Source organism: Temnothorax longispinosus, chromosome 2 (genome assembly GCF_030848805.1).
Source record: "Temnothorax longispinosus isolate EJ_2023e chromosome 2, Tlon_JGU_v1, whole genome shotgun sequence".
Classification (NCBI taxonomy): domain Eukaryota; kingdom Metazoa; phylum Arthropoda; class Insecta; order Hymenoptera; family Formicidae; genus Temnothorax; species Temnothorax longispinosus.
In genome coordinates, this window is record NC_092359.1 from 17212846 (window position 1) to 17224159 (window position 11314).

The 11314-nt window shown below is 32.3% G+C and overlaps 1 pseudogene; it reads left to right on the top strand.

Moving 5' to 3' along the window:
- Window positions 1-65: 65 nt before the first annotated feature.
- Window positions 66-11047, top strand: LOC139808096 (uncharacterized; annotated as a pseudogene).
- The last annotated feature ends 267 nt before the right edge of the window (window positions 11048-11314 follow it).

Sequence of the window (11314 nt, forward strand, 5' to 3'; positions counted from 1 at the left end):
GATATGACGCTAATAGCGTATTATCTTTTGTCATACGACCAATTTTTGCGAAGGCGCAATATAATACCCATACAGCACATGATATCATTCGAATGTTCTGTACTCGTACTGTACATATACGTACCGTATATAATATACCTGGAACATTTCTATAACATCTCTAGTAGTACATTATTTTTAGTAAATTCTCAGGATGTACTTGTAATATCTCACAGTAGTACATTATTTTTCGTAAATTCTCAGGATGTACTTGTAATATCTCACAGTAGTATATTATTTTTCGTACATTCTCGTATACTACTCAGAATATATAAATTAATACGGATCAGAAAATAAAGTCCGCTCGCGGCGTGTTGCTTTCACCGACAACGCCGAATCGGCTAAGTCCGAAGGCGGCGTGTTGATGCGCGCGCATAGAGGCGAGCCGAAGTCGCCCCGATGAGAGTCGATCGGGCACGAAGCCACGAACACGAAGTCGGACCTGTCGGACGTCGGTGGTCGGACATCTTGTCGAAGTTGTGAGTTCAGTGGAGTTCAGTGAGTTGTGTCGTGCAGAGACTCGTCGTCGTCGTCGTCGTCTTCTTCCGCATCTTCGGACTTGGAGCGGCGGGGCCCGGCAGAGGCAGAGAGGCAGGCAACGGTGCGCGGCCAGTACGCTAGTCGCTCGCGGTCATCCAAGAGCCGCAACAGGCACGGACCAGTTCGGACGTGTTTTGTCCGTTTATCTTACACGGACTTATTATCTTGTGTGTCGTCCTAAAACGTTGCTCAAACGTTGCGTCAGCCTCTCGCTTTTTCCTTTCGATCGTTCACTTCTACATTCGTAAAGAACGGAAAATATTGGTAAGTTTATTATCATAATTCGTAAATAGTGAATCGAGCGAGAATAGGCACAAATTAATGTCACTGTTGTTATTATATTTTTCAGACTCGACGACCGGTGTTTCCTCCGTTTATCTTACACGGACTTATCTCATGTGTCGTCCTAACCTAAAACGTTGCGTCAGCCTCTCGCTTTTGCCTTTCGATCGTTCACTTCTACATTCGTAAAGAACGGAAAATATTGGTAAGTTTATTATCATAATTCGTAAATAGTGAATCGAGCGAGAATAGGCACAAATTAATGTCACTGTTGTTATTATATTTTTCAGACTCGACGACCGGTGTTTCCTCCGTTTATCTTACATGGATTTATCTCATGTGTCGTCCTAACCTAAAACGTTGCGTCAGCCTCTCGCTTTTGCCTTTCGATCGTTCACTTCTACATTCGTAAAGAACGGAAAATATTGGTAAGTTTATTATCATAATTCGTAAATAGTGAATCGAGCGAGAATCGGCACAAATTAATGTCACTGTTGTTATTATATTTTTCAGACTCGACGACCGGTGTTTCCTCCGTTTATCTTACACGGACTTATCTTGTGTGTCGTCCTAAAACGTTGCTCAAACGTTGCGTCAGCCTCTCGCTTTTTCCTTTCGATCGTTCACTTCTACATTCGTAAAAAACGGAAAATATTGGTAAGTTTATTATCATAACTCGTAAATAGTGAATCGAGCGAGAATCGGCACAAATTAATGTCACTGTTGTTATTATATTTTTCAGACTCGACGACCGGTGTTTCCTCCGTTTATTTTACACGGACTTATCCCGTGTGTCGTCCTCTAAAACGTTGCGTTAGCCTCTCGCTTTTGCCTTTCGTTCACTTCTACATTCGTAAAGAACGGAAAATATTGGTAAGTTTATTACAATAATACGTAATTATAGTAGATGTGCAAACTATTAAAAAAGGAATCAAATCGAGCGAGAATTTATATATAATAAAATATACTTTTATATTTATTTTAATGCTGCAGTAATTGAAATAATTAGGCAAAAAACGATAAATACTAAAGTAAAATAATGTTATATTCAATAACATTATGTATTATTTAATACCGATTCTTATTTGATTTCATTCTTTTTTTCTGTACAAATTTAATGTCACTCTTGTTATCATATTTTTCAGAGTCGACGATCGGCGTTTCTCCTGTTTATCTTCCACGGACGTACACGGATACGTGTCTCGTGTGTCGTCCTGAAATGTTTTTGAAACGTTGCTGACGCAACGTTTTGCCTTTTGTGAATTTCATTTCTACATTTATAACGAACGAGGAAGATTGGTAAGTTTATTACAATAATACGTAATTAGTAAATGTGCAAACTATTAAAAAAGAAATGAAATCGAATGAGAATCAGTATTGAATATTATATAATGTTATTTAATATAACATCATTTTCTTTTTATATTTATTGGTTTTTGCCTAATTATTTCAGTTAAGTACTGAAGTATTACATAAATACATATATATATATTATTACTTTGTATATAATAAAATATATTTACTTAATGCTGCAGTAATTGAAATAATTAGGCAAAAAACGATAAATACTAAAGTAAAATAATGTTGTATTCAATAACATTATGTAATTTTCAATACCGATTCTCATTCGATTTCATTCTTTTTTTAATAGTTTGCACATCTACTATAATTACGTATTATTGTAATAAACTTACCAATCTTCTTCGTTCGTTATATATGTAGAAATGAAATGCACAAAAGGCAAAACGTTGCGTCAGCAACGTTTCAAAAATATTTCAGGACGACACACGAGACACATCCGTGTACGTCCGTGCAAAATAAATAGGGGAAACGCCGATCGTCGACTCTGAAAAATATGATAACAAGAGTGACATTAATATTTGTACAGATTCTCACTCGATTTTATTCCTTTCGCAAATGCTACAATGTTAATGAAAATATACCATATTCTGTATTGTCTTTCAAAGTTCGGGGCTAAATTTGAGATTGATTTACAATTTAGATAAAAAGTTGTTTTTTGGAAAAGTAATAGTATAGTAACAATTATTTAGGTCGGTTCTACAATCAGTCGTGTGTCATAGTTGGATGTCGGAACGCAGCCGATGATTCAATGAGAGATTTTATTTTTCGAAAACGATTTTTATTTATTGGACCATCGGTTACGTTCCGACATTCGACTTCGACATACGACTAATCGTAGAACCAGCCTTACAGTCACTGAATCTATGTCTTTTATACGTTCTATTAGATTTGCTATTTGTATATATTTCTTTGTCTTTGTATTCCTGGAGAATTAATATCGATGTTTTAAATATTTTCTGCATACTTTTCATTGGGACGGTGCCTCCAGAACATTCTTAAAAGACATTTTTAAAATATTACATTTGTATATATTTTTTAATTTTAATACTTTTATCGTTATTTAAAATAACAATGCATAATTCTAATATAATTTATACTAATTAATAATATATTATGTACAATATAATATGAAAATTATAAAACAGTATAATGATATCAACTAAAAATAAAATATAATACTCTAAAAGTATTAATACTCTCCCTCTGTCTCTCTCTTCAAATAATACTGATTAATATCATAACATTATTTAACAGATATATAATGAAACGACATTTGCCCAGAAAAGACATTGCACATCTATCAAAACGTCGCTTGCGTCAATTAGCTGCACAAGAATCAGAACTTATATATGATAGTTTCATAAATACGACTGTATCATCACATAGTGATAATGATGAAAAATCAGAATATTTAAAAGAGAATTCTACAACGTATTCACATACAATACATAAACGTAAACAAACACATGCAATTGAAAATGGCACTATTAATGAAGAAAATGAGAATAATATATTTGCAGCATATGAAAATGACGAATGTCGACAGTTAAACGAATCGGATTCAGAACAATCTTCTATAAACATTTCTTGTGACTCAATACCTCATGTGGCATCTGAAAATGTAAATACAACAAATAGCGATTTTAAAGATATCCTTGCTGTCTGGGCTACAGAGCATCAAGTCTCACATACTGCTCTGAGAGCATTACTTCAAAGATTAAAACAACACTCTTGTTTTTCAAAATTGTCGATAGATGCACGATCACTTCTAAGAACACCGAGACAACAAGAGATACGCACAGTAACACCGGGAATATATCACCATTTTGGATTACTTAAATCTGTATTAAATATATTGACATCCGTAAAGGATAATATTGATTGTGTGAAAATAACTATCAATGTTGATGGATTACCACTGTCGAAATCGTCATCACAACAGTTCTGGCCCATATTAGGTTCAGTTCTTCCATATGATAATGTATTTGTAATTGGACTTTATCATGGATATGAAAAACCGACAAATGCCAATGATTTTTTGAAGCAATTTGTTGACGAGGCTAAAGATATGTGCGAAAACGGTGTTACCATCAATGGTCGTAATATAAATTGCAGACTTGAGGCTTTAATTTGTGATACTCCAGCGAAATCATTCGTTCTGTGTGTAAAGGGACATTTTGGTTATTCCAGCTGTACTAAGTGTCAAACAGAAGGAGAATATGTAGGAAACCGAATATGTTTCCCACAAATCGATGCACCACCTAGAACAGATGACGATTTCATTCGAAAGACTGACGATAATTATCACAAGCCAGATATCACCTGCAGTTTGTTAGAAATACCACATTTTAAGCCTGTTACCAATGTTCCCTTAGATCCTATGCACTTGGTGTTTTTAGGAATTATACGCAAATTAATATATTTATGGCTTTCTGGAAAATTGGATTATCGACTACAAAATAGAGCTGTTGAAGAAATTTCTACACGTTTAATAACACTGTTAAAGCCTGCAATACCTGTAGAATTTGCAAGAAAGCCACGAGCACTGAATTGTGTGAAATTATGGAAAGCTACAGAATATCGACTGATATTATTATACACGGGTCCACTGGCTTTTAAATCTATATTAAAAAAAAACGTATATATCAACTTTATGACGTTACATGTGATTATTCGCATTCTTTCTTCACCAGATTTAAATCAATACATAAATTATGCGCAAGAATTGATAGTTTTCTTTATTGAAACATTTAAGAAAGTATATGGTATTGAGAATATGTCACATAATATTCACAGTTTTGTACATCTTGTTGATGACGTCAAAAGATTTGGACCGCTTGACAACTTCACTGCATTTAAATTTGAAAATTATATGAAAACATTGAAAAAATATATTAGGAAAACAGAGAGACCTTTACAACAAGTTGTGCGGAGATATTTTGAACAAGAAATAAACTCGGATTTATCATTATCAACTTCTCTTTCATCACATTCTGTTTTGGTACATCCAAATTTAACAAATTTGCATTATGATGGTCCACTTGTTTCCAATTGTAACAATCCACAATATAAAATTGTGAAGTATAAAGGAATTACATTGAAAGCTGGGACACTCGCCGATAGTTGTTGCGGCTTAAATTGTGGTGCCATTGCATGTATAGAAAATATAGCACACTGTTCAAAGCGAAATATTCCAGTCATTATAGGTCGTGAATTTTTAGAAAAAAACGACCTATACAATATTCCTTGTCCATCATCATTACTTGGAATTTATAGTGTGCACTCATGCTCAGAATTGAAATCGTGGCCATTAAAAAATGTTATTAGAAAATATGTGAAATTGCCGCATGAAAATGACAAATATGCAGTTTTTCCATTGATACATAACAAAATTTAACATGTATTGAAGCAGAATGGCTGGCACGTTGAAGATGTACGCAGTCGTTGAATTTGAAGATGGACTCTCAGTAGTTCCAAAGAATTGGTTGACTCAAGATTCGACGGAAGCTTTTTGGCCTATGTACACTAGTACTGCAAGACACAACAAAGCAGTTAAACGTATGGCGGAGCCGGAATCTACATGGTCAAAATGTTCCATCCGAAAAATATATGGGACATATTGTAAGTAATATTATATTTGTTTCTGAAATATGTGTATTATTATTTGTTTTCCACATACAACATTAATGTTTGTTGATGTATTTTAATAATTATAGGACAATGGTACATGTTTTTATTCTTATTATGTTATTTTGTTGCAGTGAGTTATGACGTGGCAAGACAAAAGTTGAAACGAGCCGAAGAAGAGTCTGATCTTACATCAAATACCGAGAAAGATGAATGTCGTAAGAAATCAAGGAAAAATAGAGCCAAAAAAGATAGGAACTCATCATCATCAATGAGCAGCAATGATAATGAACTGTCAGATGACAGTATATGTGAGAATATCCCAAAAGCACCGAATAAGTTATCAAACGAAGTTACACATTGGACAAAAACCAAAAATGCACAAAAAAGTAAGAACTTTATAAAGCACTAGCTTAAGCTTGACGGCGTTGCCGAGGAATCGAAATTCCTCGACGGCGTTGCCGAGGAAATTACATTGTTTCATTACTTTTAGATCCACCACGTGGTGTTAGTTCTGGCCGCATTAAACCCGGAGGGTCTAGGAATCATCAAACACAAGAAGAAGAAGTAGACGACCCAGTATATATTCAAAGAGATAAGCGAGATTATGAAGATAATGATGTCAATCAAGTTCGAACTTGACCTCTAATAAAGGTCAATATATAAGTAATTTTTATTTTACTTTATATTGTACAATTATTCATAAGTTTATATAATGTACATAACGTTATTCTGTGCAATTTATTTTGCAATAATTTTTTGTGATCTTTTTTAACTAAGAATAATGTTTTTAACTATAGAATAATATTTCAGCAATGTATTGTTGTATGATTTTCAGGTTTTGACGACAGATCATATGATAACAGACAGAGTACAAAGAAAATGGAAAATACTGCATCAAACAAACACTACAATAAAGGAAAAAACGATTTTCGTAAGTATAATTTTTATTGAAATAAGATTTATCTATGGCTACGTTCAGCGGAAAAGCAGCTCAGTGAGCGCTCAGTGAGTTACTTTTTTCGCTGAACGCAGCCTATCTATCTAAAAACGGTATAAACAATATATACAATGGTTACATTGTTTCATTACTTTTAGGTCCACCAAGTGTTGTTAGTTCTGGCCGCATTAGACCCGGAGGGTCTAGGAATCATCAAACACAAGAAGAAGAAGTAGACGACCCAGTATATATTCAAAGAGATAAGCGAGATTATGAAGATGATGGTCTATCAAGTTCGAGCTTGACCTCTAATAAAGGTTAATATACAAGTAATTTTTATTTTACTTTTATATTTTACAATTATTCATAAGTTTATATAATGTACATAACGTTATTCTGTGCAATTTATTTTGCAACAATTTTTTGTGATATCTGTTTTAACTTAGTGAAAACAACCTGCTCTCATTTAATATAATTTAATTTTAATCGTGCATTTATATTCCTGTACAGGGTGACTGTCATCTTGACGTCAAACAGATGTCAAAATGACAGTTAAAATCACCATTATGGTATGGGTCGTTATGCATTAATATTGCCATCATTTTAATCATTCATTTTGACATACTTCTCATCAATTTGATGTCACTTTGACATCATTTTGACTAGGTTGTTTTTACTGGTTCTTTTCATATTTTTAATCTAGTATTTGTAGTTGTATATGTAGGTAAATGTGAGATCAATGTGTTAAAATTGTATTGAAATAGTAATGGTAGTATTATTTTTTATTGCATTTAGATTCACGAAATAAAAATGTTTCGAAGGATGAAGAATCATGTGATGATGACGATAATGATAATGTTAATACTTTAGTAATGTCATTAACAGGAAAGAAGACTAAAGTACTAGGACCAAATCACAATTTTAAACTAAGTAAGTATGCAAATAGTTTCTATTTTACTTACGATTATTATATATATTAGAGTTGTAAAGTTATTTATTATAAAAAAATTTTGCGTTTTATTTTTTTATTTGTAGTTCAATCAGCTTACATTTTTTCATATTTTTAATCTGTAGAATTTTTGAAAATGTTATCTTTTCTTTTCATACATAAATAAAATCTGTTTCGAATGTTTTTTAGAATCAAATGATCCTACACTATATTTAATTCGAAAAGTAACGAAAATAGCCACAAGCATAACCAACATACTCACGGCCATACAAAATATTGAACGGCGCGTTGGCAAACTTTCAACTGGTACTTTTGAAACGGAAGAAAGACAAAAAATTGATATTTTTAAAGATCTGCCATTGAAGGATGAAAACGATCTTGAAGCGATGGAAACAAAATTAAAAAATAACGCATCTTATCGAAGTGAAATGGTAAGTAAGTCAAATGTCTACTTTTTAATATTATAAAATTTCCATACATTCTATACTTTGTACGTTTTTTTTATTGTTTCAAATATTTACAAATATTTCAGACGACACAACTGGCATTTGTATTATGTGAAAACATGAAAACATCATGTTTGCGACTGATGAAACTAATGGTTTCTAATGACCTGGCGATTAAGTACGGTTGGTACGGTGCAAAAAAGAAACTAATATTTTCCAAATTAGAAATTTGTAAAATAATTATAAGTAAGTGAAATATTTAAAAAGAATTTGTATTTTTTTTATTAATGAATGCTATAATTATTGCTGTAAAAGTTGAAAGATATGTTCCTAAATATTTTCTAATAATTTATTAATTTATTAAATAATATAAACATTCATCAATACTGATATATTAAAGTATCTTATTTTGTGTATATTAGAGATAGAGCATATAATTATTTGTAACTGAATTTAAATTATTAATCTAATAATATTATACAAAAATTAAATTAGCATAGACATATTTGTTCTACTATTTAGAAATAATAAACAATAAAAATGTTATTTTTTCAGGTGTGATACGAAAATCATTTGTTAATGTGACAGACGACCAAATTTCAGCTCCGATTAAAGTATGGTTAGCCCATGCCAAGGAACGTATGACGAGAAACAAAGAGCAAGAAAAAGAAAACGTGCCTTTGGAAAATAACGTGCCTTTGGAAAATAACGTGCCTTTGGAAAACGGACGTTAGATTGTAAACGATGCAGTAATTAATATGAATATTTATCTTTTTGCGTAAGAGTCAGATCAGTTTAGTAGCAACATGTTTTCTTTCTTAAAAGTTTTATTTTTTAACTGTTGGTCTTTGCAATATTGTCGAGATGCTGTAACAACATGTTTTCTTTCTTAAAAGTTTTATTTTTGTAATGTTGGTCTTCTTTGCAATATTGTCGAGATGCTGTAGCAACATGTTTTCTTTCTTAAAAGTTTTATTTTTTTAATGTTGGTCTTTTTTGCAATATTGTCGAGATGCTGTAGCAACATGTTTTCTTTCTTAAAAGTTTTATTTTTTAAATGTTGGTCTGCAATATTAGTTTTCCGTGTATAGGAATTAAGTGGAAGTGATTGATGGTATGGATGATATAGGATAGAGATGGACGATATTTTCATTCATGATGCGTATCGATACGATACTTTCAGACTGTATCACCCATCTCTAGTATAGGATAAACAAAATAATTACTTACGCGACGTAAATGATTATATAGTTTTCCAGATAAATATGTTAATAATTACTCTTAGTTATTTAGAGAGAATCCGAAGGTCATTGCCTCACTGTGCCAGTATCATCAATGCAATTCTGCCGTAGTAACACACTGCCTGCGTTGGTCCAGTTTTGCATAGAGAACTTAATATTGTTTAGCGTAATGCAAAAAAACCAAAAATCTTTAATTTTGTGTTATATGTAGATAATCGCGTTAGCAAAATATTAAGTATTATTTCGAATAGGTATTATCCTCGTAAGGAAAGTTTCATATTAGGAAATAAGAACTTTTAGTTAAGCGTATGTCACACGCAATCAATTTTACACTGACCGTTGAACGCTTATTTTTTTTACGTCTTACGTTTTTCAGCTAATGCACAACGAGCTGATATATTTACATTTACAATTACTCACATTTAGATTATCGGAGCATTTAAAACGTTGTGTCTGGAGGAGCAGCTTATTTGTTTACTTTTCTAAACGCGAGATGCATTTCATTTATCGCTCCTGTTTCGCGTGCTGCTTCTCGTTCCCGTAAAACAGATTGCGTGCGACGACGAAGTGTTTGGCTCGCATATGTTAGAGTCAATTTGTGATACCAATTGTGTATTTGTGCAATACGTACCAACAGCTCAACGAATTTTGCTTTGTCTTCTCGTTTTGTAATAGGTATGTTTCGTCGAGAGGATGACATATAGTTAATACATGTATTTTTTTCTTGAAAAATATATATTATGTACAGACATGTGCACATACGTATGTAACATGATATATGTATACTTATGTATATATGTGTGTGTATATCTATGTATACTGAAGGATGGTCCGTATATGGAAAGAGAACTATATAACTTTAAAACATTATACAACACGTATTAAAACATCCACGGACAATATGATGCCTTCCCTTGCCATATATGTATTATTCGTACAATTATAACTTGCCGCTTACTGTAAATGCGCTGAAATTATGTTACAAAGTTTATAAAGTCCATTCTAATTATCTTTTATGCGAAATATCGAGATTACTGTCTGACTGACTGAGTCTGACATAACTTACAAGATAATTGTTAGCACTGTAAGAATTGTTCGTCTTAATGTATTATTCAATTGAAAATGTATTCACGAGATATTTGAACGATTGCAGTGTTCTCGAACTTTAAATCACGCTTAATTTGTAAGTACATTTTTCTGTGCGATAACTTTCGAGTGAGGACTCAAATTTTTAAATCTTTCCAACAACTCTTGTGACTATAATACATTTTCCTATTTCTTCTTTGTTTACTTATATATGTGCAATCCTTTTTTAAGAAAACGATTATTTTCGCTAGTTTTAAATATGTACTTCATATGTACTCAAATCACTATGTGATTTAAAGTTCGAAAACACTGCAATATTCTATAAGGAAATCGTATATGACATAAAACAGGCAGTAATCTATTATTCTATAGCAATTCTCTCTATCACGTATGACACTCGAAGTGACATAAGCATTAAACTCGGCGTTATTGCGGTATTAGTTGTCAATATTAAATATTGTAGTGTGTAACGTACACACATTGGCAATAATTTACAATGCACATATAAATAAACATAAATTTATAAAATATAAAAGAGTACCAATTATTTTACCCTAATCGAACGTAATAAGTATATACCGTGCATATTCTATCCTTGGTTCTATATTGATACCTGAGATATTTTTGGTATTTACTGCGGGATATTCTCAGTAGATACTATGAACTAGGTGAGGCGGAAATAGAAATGTTCTGAGTATGTTCTCAGAAAATCGTGGTACGTATCTCGAATGTTATGAGAATATACGCAATCTACTGCTGAGATATCCTTTGAACATTCTCAGTATCTACTTGTGCTGTATGG